The sequence below is a fragment of the Arachis ipaensis genome, chromosome B02 (genome assembly GCF_000816755.2).
Source record: "Arachis ipaensis cultivar K30076 chromosome B02, Araip1.1, whole genome shotgun sequence".
NCBI classification, from domain to species: domain Eukaryota; kingdom Viridiplantae; phylum Streptophyta; class Magnoliopsida; order Fabales; family Fabaceae; genus Arachis; species Arachis ipaensis.
In genome coordinates this window covers 93,453,000-93,453,449 of record NC_029786.2, presented here as the reverse complement: position 1 = coordinate 93,453,449, position 450 = coordinate 93,453,000, and positions in this window count along the sequence as shown.

Genomic DNA, 450 nt, shown 5'->3' with positions numbered 1-450 from the left:
ATATAAATAAATAAATATAATTAAAGAAACATCATTTTCTGGGTATGGAGTGGGTCTTAGAATGAATTGATTTTAGTAATTTTGTTTTGGATTGAAGTTGAATTGAATGATGAGAGAGTGAGAGAGTGGTTTCAATTGAATTGAGAATTTGGAGTGTGATCTGTCTACGCGGAAACTTTGTTTGCTGTCTCTCTTTCAATTCCAACTTCTCTTTCTTTAATTTCTTTTGTTTTAATTTGATCGTTTCACATTGCGTCTTTGTATCGTCACGCTGACTATCTATATATGCCGCTTCCTGCTTCCACATTTATTCTCTATTCATCCCATAAATGTCTCAATCTACACTCAAAATTAACTTAATTATTTTAATATATGAAATTTTATTGTTTTGATAATATACACAAATAAAATAGTATACAAAATATTTTAATTATTTTATCATTTTCTGTA